Source organism: Haematobia irritans, chromosome 1, assembly GCF_050003625.1.
Source record: "Haematobia irritans isolate KBUSLIRL chromosome 1, ASM5000362v1, whole genome shotgun sequence".
Classification (NCBI taxonomy): Eukaryota; Metazoa; Arthropoda; class Insecta; order Diptera; family Muscidae; genus Haematobia; species Haematobia irritans.
The window spans coordinates 65,377,534-65,389,641 of record NC_134397.1 but is presented as its reverse complement, the minus strand read 5'-3'; the positions used below and the strand labels follow the sequence as shown (position 1 = coordinate 65,389,641).

At 40.3% G+C, this 12,108-nt stretch overlaps 1 protein-coding gene across 1 annotated transcript in view; it reads left to right on the top strand.

Annotated features, from left to right (window-relative positions):
- The window catches only part of Pak (serine/threonine-protein kinase PAK 3-like protein), an 87,101-nt gene that overhangs the window by 37,709 nt on the left and 37,284 nt on the right, over window positions 1–12,108 (top strand). The gene's annotated exons all lie outside the window — the stretch shown is intronic.

Sequence of the window (12,108 nt, the reverse complement as noted above, 5' to 3'; positions counted from 1 at the left end):
CGGCATGGGGGGGATATACCAAGTAGTGGTGGAGACAGCTCTCCCCGAGTAGAATACGAATCTGAAATCAAATTATTCAATTGGTTAACAGTTTTTGAGAAATTTCGGTCTTAAGTTGAAATTCAGATTTTGGGCCGATTTTAGTATTTGGGCCACTGTGCCAAAAATCGTCATGGGGGGGATATACCAAGTAGTGGTGGAGACAGCTCTCCCCGAGTAGAATACGAATCTGAAATCAGATTATTCAATTGGTTAACAGTTTTTGAGAAATTTCGGTCTTAAGTTGAAATTCAGATTTTGGGCCGATTTTAGTATTTGGACCACTGTGCCAAAAATCGGCATGGGGGGGATATACCAAGTAGTGGTGGAGACAGCTCTCCCCGAGTAGAATACGAATCTGAAATCAGATTATTCAATTGGTTAACAGTTTTTGAGAAATTTCGGTCTTAAGTTGAAATTCAGATTTTGGGCCGATTTTAGTATTTGGGCCACTGTGCCAAAAATCGGCATGGGGGGGATATACCAAGTAGTGGTGGAGACAGCTCTCCCCGAGTAGAATACGAATCTGAAATCAGATTATTCAATTGGTTAACAGTTTTTGAGAAATTTCGGTCTTAAGTTGAAATTCAGATTTTGGGCCGATTTTAGTATTTGGGCCACTGTGCCAAAAATCGGCATGGGGGGGATATACCAAGTAGTGGTGGAGACAGCTCTCCCCGAGTAGAATACGAATCTGAAATCAGATTATTCAATTGGTTAACAGTTTTTGAGAAATTTCGGTCTTAAGTTGAAATTCAGATTTTGGGCCGATTTTAGTATTTGGGCCACTGTGCCAAAAATCGGCATGGGGGGGATATACCAAGTAGTGGTGGAGACAGCTCTCCCCGAGTAGAATACGAATCTGAAATCAGATTATTCAATTGGTTAACAGTTTTTGAGAAATTTCGGTCTTAAGTTGAAATTCAGATTTTGGGCCGATTTTAGTATTTGGGCCACTGTGCCAAAAATCGGCATGGGGGGGATATACCAAGTAGTGGTGGAGACAGCTCTCCCCGAGTAGAATACGAATCTGAAATCAGATTATTCAATTGGTTAACAGTTTTTGAGAAATTTCGGTCTTAAGTGGAAATTCAGATTTTGGGCCGATTTTAGTATTTGGGCCACTGTGCCAAAAATCGGCATGGGGGGGATATACCAAGTAGTGGTGGAGACAGCTCTCCCCGAGTAGAATACGAATCTGAAATCAGATTATTCAATTGGTTAACAGTTTTTGAGAAATTTCGGTCTTAAGTTGAAATTCAGATTTTGGGCCGATTTTAGTATTTGGGCCACTGTGCCAAAAATCGGCATGGGGGGGATATACCAAGTAGTGGTGGAGACAGCTCTCCCCGAGTAGAATACGAATCTGAAATCAGATTATTCAATTGGTTAACAGTTTTTGAGAAATTTCGGTCTTAAGTTGAAATTCAGATTTTGGGCCGATTTTAGTATTTGGGCCACTGTGCCAAAAATCGGCATGGGGGGGATATACCAAGTAGTGGTGGAGACAGCTCTCCCCGAGTAGAATACGAATCTGAAATCAGATTATTCAATTGGTTAACAGTTTTTGAGAAATTTCGGTCTTAAGTTGAAATTCAGATTTTGGGCCGATTTTAGTATTTGGGCCACTGTGCCAAAAATCGGCATGGGGGGGATATACCAAGTAGTGGTGGAGACAGCTCTCCCCGAGTAGAATACGAATCTGAAATCAGATTATTCAATTGGTTAACAGTTTTTGAGAAATTTCGGTCTTAAGTTGAAATTCAGATTTTGGGCCGATTTTAGTATTTGGGCCACTGTGCCAAAAATCGGCATGGGGGGGATATACCAAGTAGTGGTGGAGACAGCTCTCCCCGAGTAGAATACGAATCTGAAATCAGATTATTCAATTGGTTAACAGTTTTTGAGAAATTTCGGTCTTAAGTTGAAATTCAGATTTTGGGCCGATTTTAGTATTTGGGCCACTGTGCCAAAAATCGGCATGGGGGGGATATACCAAGTAGTGGTGGAGACAGCTCTCCCCGAGTAGAATACGAATCTGAAATCAGATTATTCAATTGGTTAACAGTTTTTGAGAAATTTCGGTCTTAAGTTGAAATTCAGATTTTGGGCCGATTTTAGTATTTGGGCCACTGTGCCAAAAATCGGCATGGGGGGGATATACCAAGTAGTGGTGGAGACAGCTCTCCCCGAGTAGAATACGAATCTGAAATCAGATTATTCAATTGGTTAACAGTTTTTGAGAAATTTCGGTCTTAAGTTGAAATTCAGATTTTGGGCCGATTTTAGTATTTGGGCCACTGTGCCAAAAATCGGCATGGGGGGGATATACCAAGTAGTGGTGGAGACAGCTCTCCCCGAGTAGAATACGAATCTGAAATCAGATTATTCAATTGGTTAACAGTTTTTGAGAAATTTCGGTCTTAAGTTGAAATTCAGATTTTGGGCCGATTTTAGTATTTGGGCCACTGTGCCAAAAATCGGCATGGGGGGGATATACCAAGTAGTGGTGGAGACAGCTCTCCCCGAGTAGAATACGAATCTGAAATCAGATTATTCAATTGGTTAACAGTTTTTGAGAAATTTCGGTCTTAAGTTGAAATTCAGATTTTGGGCCGATTTTAGTATTTGGGCCACTGTGCCAAAAATCGGCATGGGGGGGATATACCAAGTAGTGGTGGAGACAGCTCTCCCCGAGTAGAATACGAATCTGAAATCAGATTATTCAATTGGTTAACAGTTTTTGAGAAATTTCGGTCTTAAGTTGAAATTCAGATTTTGGGCCGATTTTAGTATTTGGGCCACTGTGCCAAAAATCGGCATGGGGGGGATATACCAAGTAGTGGTGGAGACAGCTCTCCCCGAGTAGAATACGAATCTGAAATCAGATTATTCAATTGGTTAACAGTTTTTGAGAAATTTCGGTCTTAAGTTGAAATTCAGATTTTGGGCCGATTTTAGTATTTGGGCCACTGTGCCAAAAATCGGCATGGGGGGGATATACCAAGTAGTGGTGGAGACAGCTCTCCCCGAGTAGAATACGAATCTGAAATCAGATTATTCAATTGGTTAACAGTTTTTGAGAAATTTCGGTCTTAAGTTGAAATTCAGATTTTGGGCCGATTTTAGTATTTGGGCCACTGTGCCAAAAATCGGCATGGGGGGGATATACCAAGTAGTGGTGGAGACAGCTCTCCCCGAGTAGAATACGAATCTGAAATCAGATTATTCAATTGGTTAACAGTTTTTGAGAAATTTCGGTCTTAAGTTGAAATTCAGATTTTGGGCCGATTTTAGTATTTGGGCCACTGTGCCAAAAATCGGCATGGGGGGGATATACCAAGTAGTGGTGGAGACAGCTCTCCCCGAGTAGAATACGAATCTGAAATCAGATTATTCAATTGGTTAACAGTTTTTGAGAAATTTCGGTCTTAAGTTGAAATTCAGATTTTGGGCCGATTTTAGTATTTGGGCCACTGTGCCAAAAATCGGCATGGGGGGGATATACCAAGTAGTGGTGGAGACAGCTCTCCCCGAGTAGAATACGAATCTGAAATCAGATTATTCAATTGGTTAACAGTTTTTGAGAAATTTCGGTCTTAAGTTGAAATTCAGATTTTGGGCCGATTTTAGTATTTGGGCCACTGTGCCAAAAATCGGCATGGGGGGGATATACCAAGTAGTGGTGGAGACAGCTCTCCCCGAGTAGAATACGAATCTGAAATCAGATTATTCAATTGGTTAACAGTTTTTGAGAAATTTCGGTCTTAAGTTGAAATTCAGATTTTGGGCCGATTTTAGTATTTGGGCCACTGTGCCAAAAATCGGCATGGGGGGGATATACCAAGTAGTGGTGGAGACAGCTCTCCCCGAGTAGAATACGAATCTGAAATCAGATTATTCAATTGGTTAACAGTTTTTGAGAAATTTCGGTCTTAAGTTGAAATTCAGATTTTGGGCCGATTTTAGTATTTGGGCCACTGTGCCAAAAATCGGCATGGGGGGGATATACCAAGTAGTGGTGGAGACAGCTCTCCCCGAGTAGAATACGAATCTGAAATCAGATTATTCAATTGGTTAACAGTTTTTGAGAAATTTCGGTCTTAAGTTGAAATTCAGATTTTGGGCCGATTTTAGTATTTGGGCCACTGTGCCAAAAATCGGCATGGGGGGGATATACCAAGTAGTGGTGGAGACAGCTCTCCCCGAGTAGAATACGAATCTGAAATCAGATTATTCAATTGGTTAACAGTTTTTGAGAAATTTCGGTCTTAAGTTGAAATTCAGATTTTGGGCCGATTTTAGTATTTGGGCCACTGTGCCAAAAATCGGCATGGGGGGGATATACCAAGTAGTGGTGGAGACAGCTCTCCCCGAGTAGAATACGAATCTGAAATCAGATTATTCAATTGGTTAACAGTTTTTGAGAAATTTCGGTCTTAAGTTGAAATTCAGATTTTGGGCCGATTTTAGTATTTGGGCCACTGTGCCAAAAATCGGCATGGGGGGGATATACCAAGTAGTGGTGGAGACAGCTCTCCCCGAGTAGAATACGAATCTGAAATCAGATTATTCAATTGGTTAACAGTTTTTGAGAAATTTCGGTCTTAAGTTGAAATTCAGATTTTGGGCCGATTTTAGTATTTGGGCCACTGTGCCAAAAATCGGCATGGGGGGGATATACCAAGTAGTGGTGGAGACAGCTCTCCCCGAGTAGAATACGAATCTGAAATCAGATTATTCAATTGGTTAACAGTTTTTGAGAAATTTCGGTCTTAAGTTGAAATTCAGATTTTGGGCCGATTTTAGTATTTGGGCCACTGTGCCAAAAATCGGCATGGGGGGGATATACCAAGTAGTGGTGGAGACAGCTCTCCCCGAGTAGAATACGAATCTGAAATCAGATTATTCAATTGGTTAACAGTTTTTGAGAAATTTCGGTCTTAAGTTGAAATTCAGATTTTGGGCCGATTTTAGTATTTGGGCCACTGTGCCAAAAATCGGCATGGGGGGGATATACCAAGTAGTGGTGGAGACAGCTCTCCCCGAGTAGAATACGAATCTGAAATCAGATTATTCAATTGGTTAACAGTTTTTGAGAAATTTCGGTCTTAAGTTGAAATTCAGATTTTGGGCCGATTTAGTATTTGGGCCACTTTGCCAAAAATCGGCATGGGGGGGATATACCAAGTAGTGGTGGAGACAGCTCTCCCCGAGTAGAATACGAATCTGAAATCAGATTATTCAATTGGTTAACAGTTTTTGAGAAATTTCGGTCTTAAGTTGAAATTCAGATTTTGGGCCCGATTTTAGTATTTGGGCCACTGTGCCAAAAATCGGCATGGGGGGGATATACCAAGTAGTGGTGGAGACAGCTCTCCCCGAGTAGAATACGAATCTGAAATCAGATTATTCAATTGGTTAACAGTTTTTGAGAAATTTCGGTCTTAAGTTGAAATTCAGATTTTGGGCCGATTTTAGTATTTGGGCCACTGTGCCAAAAATCGGCATGGGGGGGATATACCAAGTAGTGGTGGAGACAGCTCTCCCCGAGTAGAATACGAATCTGAAATCAGATTATTCAATTGGTTAACAGTTTTTGAGAAATTTCGGTCTTAAGTTGAAATTCAGATTTTGGGCCGATTTTAGTATTTGGGCCACTGTGCCAAAAATCGGCATGGGGGGGATATACCAAGTAGTGGTGGAGACAGCTCTCCCCGAGTAGAATACGAATCTGAAATCAGATTATTCAATTGGTTAACAGTTTTTGAGAAATTTCGGTCTTAAGTTGAAATTCAGATTTTGGGCCGATTTTAGTATTTGGGCCACTGTGCCAAAAATCGGCATGGGGGGGATATACCAAGTAGTGGTGGAGACAGCTCTCCCCGAGTAGAATACGAATCTGAAATCAGATTATTCAATTGGTTAACAGTTTTTGAGAAATTTCGGTCTTAAGTTGAAATTCAGATTTTGGGCCGATTTTAGTATTTGGGCCACTGTGCCAAAAATCGGCATGGGGGGGATATACCAAGTAGTGGTGGAGACAGCTCTCCCCGAGTAGAATACGAATCTGAAATCAGATTATTCAATTGGTTAACAGTTTTTGAGAAATTTCGGTCTTAAGTTGAAATTCAGATTTTGGGCCGATTTTAGTATTTGGGCCACTGTGCCAAAAATCGGCATGGGGGGGATATACCAAGTAGTGGTGGAGACAGCTCTCCCCGAGTAGAATACGAATCTGAAATCAGATTATTCAATTGGTTAACAGTTTTTGAGAAATTTCGGTCTTAAGTTGAAATTCAGATTTTGGGCCGATTTTAGTATTTGGGCCACTGTGCCAAAAATCGGCATGGGGGGGATATACCAAGTAGTGGTGGAGACAGCTCTCCCCGAGTAGAATACGAATCTGAAATCAGATTATTCAATTGGTTAACAGTTTTTGAGAAATTTCGGTCTTAAGTTGAAATTCAGATTTTGGGCCGATTTTAGTATTTGGGCCACTGTGCCAAAAATCGGCATGGGGGGGATATACCAAGTAGTGGTGGAGACAGCTCTCCCCGAGTAGAATACGAATCTGAAATCAGATTATTCAATTGGTTAACAGTTTTTGAGAAATTTCGGTCTTAAGTTGAAATTCAGATTTTGGGCCGATTTTAGTATTTGGGCCACTGTGCCAAAAATCGGCATGGGGGGGATATACCAAGTAGTGGTGGAGACAGCTCTCCCCGAGTAGAATACGAATCTGAAATCAGATTATTCAATTGGTTAACAGTTTTTGAGAAATTTCGGTCTTAAGTTGAAATTCAGATTTTGGGCCGATTTTAGTATTTGGGCCACTGTGCCAAAAATCGGCATGGGGGGGATATACCAAGTAGTGGTGGAGACAGCTCTCCCCGAGTAGAATACGAATCTGAAATCAGATTATTCAATTGGTTAACAGTTTTTGAGAAATTTCGGTCTTAAGTTGAAATTCAGATTTTGGGCCGATTTTAGTATTTGGGCCACTGTGCCAAAAATCGGCATGGGGGGGATATACCAAGTAGTGGTGGAGACAGCTCTCCCCGAGTAGAATACGAATCTGAAATCAGATTATTCAATTGGTTAACAGTTTTTGAGAAATTTCGCTCTTAAGTTGAAATTCAGATTTTGGGCCAAAATCTGAATTTCAACTTAAGACCGAAATTTCTCAAAAACTGTTAACCAATTGAATAATCTGATTTCAGATTCGTATTCTACTCGGGGAGAGCTGTCTCCACCACTACTTGGTATATCCCCCCCATGCCGATTTTTGGCACAGTGGCCCAAATACTAAAATCGGCCCAAAATCTGAATTTCAACTTAAGACCGAAATTTCTCAAAAACTGTTAACCAATTGAATAATCTGATTTCAGATTCGTATTCTACTCGGGGAGAGCTGTCTCCACCACTACTTGGTATATCCCCCCCATGCCGATTTTTGGCACAGTGGCCCAAATACTAAAATCGGCCCAAAATCTGAATTTCAACTTAAGACCGAAATTTCTCAAAAACTGTTAACCAATTGAATAATCTGATTTCAGATTCGTATTCTACTCGGGGAGAGCTGTCTCCACCACTACTTGGTATATCCCCCCCATGCCGATTTTTGGCACAGTGGCCCAAATACTAAAATCGGCCCAAAATCTGAATTTCAACTTAAGACCGAAATTTCTCAAAAACTGTTAACCAATTGAATAATCTGATTTCAGATTCGTATTCTACTCGGGGAGAGCTGTCTCCACCACTACTTGGTATATCCCCCCCATGCCGATTTTTGGCACAGTGGCCCAAATACTAAAATCGGCCCAAAATCTGAATTTCAACTTAAGACCGAAATTTCTCAAAAACTGTTAACCAATTGAATAATCTGATTTCAGATTCGTATTCTACTCGGGGAGAGCTGTCTCCACCACTACTTGGTATATCCCCCCCCATGCCGATTTTTGGCACAGTGGCCCAAATACTAAAATCGGCCCAAAATCTGAATTTCAACTTAAGACCGAAATTTCTCAAAAACTGTTAACCAATTGAATAATCTGATTTCAGATTCGTATTCTACTCGGGGAGAGCTGTCTCCACCACTACTTGGTATATCCCCCCATGCCGATTTTTGGCACAGTGGCCCAAATACTAAAATCGGCCCAAAATCTGAATTTCAACTTAAGACCGAAATTTCTCAAAAACTGTTAACCAATTGAATAATCTGATTTCAGATTCGTATTCTACTCGGGGAGAGCTGTCTCCACCACTACTTGGTATATCCCCCCCATGCCGATTTTTGGCACAGTGGCCCAAATACTAAAATCGGCCCAAAATCTGAATTTCAACTTAAGACCGAAATTTCTCAAAAACTGTTAACCAATTGAATAATCTGATTTCAGATTCGTATTCTACTCGGGGAGAGCTGTCTCCACCACTACTTGGTATATCCCCCCCATGCCGATTTTTGGCACAGTGGCCCAAATACTAAAATCGGCCCAAAATCTGAATTTCAACTTAAGACCGAAATTTCTCAAAAACTGTTAACCAATTGAATAATCTGATTTCAGATTCGTATTCTACTCGGGGAGAGCTGTCTCCACCACTACTTGGTATATCCCCCCCCATGCCGATTTTTGGCACAGTGGCCCAAATACTAAAATCGGCCCAAAATCTGAATTTCAACTTAAGACCGAAATTTCTCAAAAACTGTTAACCAATTGAATAATCTGATTTCAGATTCGTATTCTACTCGGGGAGAGCTGTCTCCACCACTACTTGGTATATCCCCCCATGCCGATTTTTGGCACAGTGGCCCAAATACTAAAATCGGCCCAAAATCTGAATTTCAACTTAAGACCGAAATTTCTCAAAAACTGTTAACCAATTGAATAATCTGATTTCAGATTCGTATTCTACTCGGGGAGAGCTGTCTCCACCACTACTTGGTATATCCCCCCCATGCCGATTTTTGGCACAGTGGCCCAAATACTAAAATCGGCCCAAAATCTGAATTTCAACTTAAGACCGAAATTTCTCAAAAACTGTTAACCAATTGAATAATCTGATTTCAGATTCGTATTCTACTCGGGGAGAGCTGTCTCCACCACTACTTGGTATATCCCCCCCATGCCGATTTTTGGCCACAGTGGCCCAAATACTAAAATCGGCCCAAAATCTGAATTTCAACTTAAGACCGAAATTTCTCAAAAACTGTTAACCAATTGAATAATCTGATTTCAGATTCGTATTCTACTCGGGGAGAGCTGTCTCCACCACTACTTGGTATATCCCCCCCATGCCGATTTTTGGCACAGTGGTCCAAATACTAAAATCGGCCCAAAATCTGAATTTCAACTTAAGACCGAAATTTCTCAAAAACTGTTAACCAATTGAATAATCTGATTTCAGATTCGTATTCTACTCGGGGAGAGCTGTCTCCACCACTACTTGGTATATCCCCCCCATGCCGATTTTTGGCACAGTGGCCCAAATACTAAAATCGGCCCAAAATCTGAATTTCAACTTAAGACCGAAATTTCTCAAAAACTGTTAACCAATTGAATAATTTGATTTCAGATTCGTATTCTACTCGGGGAGAGCTGTCTCCACCACTACTTGGTATATCCCCCCCATGCCGATTTTTGGCACAGTGGCCCAAATACTAAAATCGGCCCAAAATCTGAATTTCAACTTAAGACCGAAATTTCTCAAAAACTGTTAACCAATTGAATAATCTGATTTCAGATTCGTATTCTACTCGGGGAGAGCTGTCTCCACCACTACTTGGTATATCCCCCCCATGCCGATTTTTGGCACAGTGGCCCAAATACTAAAATCGGCCCAAAATCTGAATTTCAACTTAAGACCGAAATTTCTCAAAAACTGTTAACCAATTGAATAATCTGATTTCAGATTCGTATTCTACTCGGGGAGAGCTGTCTCCACCACTACTTGGTATATCCCCCCCATGCCGATTTTTGGCACAGTGGCCCAAATACTAAAATCGGCCCAAAATCTGAATTTCAACTTAAGACCGAAATTTCTCAAAAACTGTTAACCAATTGAATAATCTGATTTCAGATTCGTATTCTACTCGGGGAGAGCTGTCTCCACCACTACTTGGTATATCCCCCCCATGCCGATTTTTGGCACAGTGGCCCAAATACTAAAATCGGCCCAAAATCTGAATTTCAACTTAAGACCGAAATTTCTCAAAAACTGTTAACCAATTGAATAATCTGATTTCAGATTCGTATTCTACTCGGGGAGAGCTGTCTCCACCACTACTTGGTATATCCCCCCCATGCCGATTTTTGGCACAGTGGCCCAAATACTAAAATCGGCCCAAAATCTGAATTTCAACTTAAGACCGAAATTTCTCAAAAACTGTTAACCAATTGAATAATCTGATTTCAGATTCGTATTCTACTCGGGGAGAGCTGTCTCCACCACTACTTGGTATATCCCCCCCATGCCGATTTTTGGCACAGTGGCCCAAATACTAAAATCGGCCCAAAATCTGAATTTCAACTTAAGACCGAAATTTCTCAAAAACTGTTAACCAATTGAATAATCTGATTTCAGATTCGTATTCTACTCGGGGAGAGCTGTCTCCACCACTACTTGGTATATCCCCCCCATGCCGATTTTTGGCACAGTGGCCCAAATACTAAAATCGGCCCAAAATCTGAATTTCAACTTAAGACCGAAATTTCTCAAAAACTGTTAACCAATTGAATAATCTGATTTCAGATTCGTATTCTACTCGGGGAGAGCTGTCTCCACCACTACTTGGTATATCCCCCCCATGCCGATTTTTGGCACAGTGGCCCAAATACTAAAATCGGCCCAAAATCTGAATTTCAACTTAAGACCGAAATTTCTCAAAAACTGTTAACCAATTGAATAATCTGATTTCAGATTCGTATTCTACTCGGGGAGAGCTGTCTCCACCACTACTTGGTATATCCCCCCCATGCCGATTTTTGGCACAGTGGCCCAAATACTAAAATCGGCCCAAAATCTGAATTTCAACTTAAGACCGAAATTTCTCAAAAACTGTTAACCAATTGAATAATCTGATTTCAGATTCGTATTCTACTCGGGGAGAGCTGTCTCCACCACTACTTGGTATATCCCCCCCATGCCGATTTTTGGCACAGTGGCCCAAATACTAAAATCGGCCCAAAATCTGAATTTCAACTTAAGACCGAAATTTCTCAAAAACTGTTAACCAATTGAATAATCTGATTTCAGATTCGTATTCTACTCGGGGAGAGCTGTCTCCACCACTACTTGGTATATCCCCCCATGCCGATTTTTGGCACAGTGACCTAAATTCTAAATTTTAGCTTTCAGTTTTATAGTCCAATTTTCGCTGACTATGTGGGATTTTCAATAAATCTTTGTATTTTTTCCAGCACTTAATACATATTTCTATTAAATTGCTTTAGCTTCGTTTACCTACAGGATGTTTCGCATTAAAAATTAATAATTTTATTTAATATTCATTTTTTCTTCCTACGTAATTGAGCTATGTTCATTATTTAGCTGAACTTTTGTACAAAGTGAACATAGTTCGGTTTTTGTCTCCGCTAAGATAAAGTTAACTTTAACTTCACGGACATACGAAACCCCTTTCGGGAAATATCAATATTTTATAACAGCCCATTCATTTACCCAATAAGAATTTAAAAATACCACTCCATAAAGATTAGATTATTTTTTAAGTGGAAGCTAAACAATAATATTATTATTATGGTAGATATTTTCTGTGTAGTTTCCTTGTGCAAAAACAAAATCCTATAGTTGCAATATTCTCAATATATATATTAACGATGAAAAGCAAACCACTTTTTGTAATTTCTGTTATTCCTTTAGGCAAATACTGCACACAAAATCTAATTTCCCGTTATTACCTACACTCTTTCCGAGCGACAATCCTATTTTGTTTATCTTTGGCGTACTACCTAAAATGATAAGCTTTTTTACCAATCATTTTTGTCTGACACATTGTTTAAATAATAATTTCTTTTGCATTGCTCAGTCTAATCATTACTTTTACATCCC